Here is a 458-nt window from a genome sequence, read left to right on the forward strand (position 1 = left end):
GTCGTTAGGAAACTCTGTCGTCCCTAAACTTTCCAACTCTTTGAAGAACGAAGGAAGACTGGAAAAGAAGATTGTTGGGCTTAAAAAAAAGTTCTGCCCAATTGGGCAAAGTGGAAAATGAAGCGAGGAGTGAATCGTTCAAGACTGCGAACAGAATTTCCTTTGATTTTCTTTTCCAACCTTTTCTCTTTTGCTGTTTTAAGTGTGTGTGTGTGTTTAGTTGTTATCCCTACATTCTTTTTTACTTATATGAAATAAGGGATTTTTCAGGTCTGTTCCTAATTTTGTACCATTTAGATTTTTTGGTACTTTTATATTTCAACGTCAGTATCTTGCCCTTAATACTTCTTTACTTATCCAAAAGAAGGTTTTTAAGATATTTTATTAACTTTCTATTATATACATTTTTTTACCACCTCATATTTTCATTACAGTCAACAGGCTTCACGAAGCACACA

The sequence above is a fragment of the Macrobrachium nipponense genome, chromosome 42, assembly GCF_015104395.2.
Source record: "Macrobrachium nipponense isolate FS-2020 chromosome 42, ASM1510439v2, whole genome shotgun sequence".
NCBI classification, from domain to species: domain Eukaryota; kingdom Metazoa; phylum Arthropoda; class Malacostraca; order Decapoda; family Palaemonidae; genus Macrobrachium; species Macrobrachium nipponense.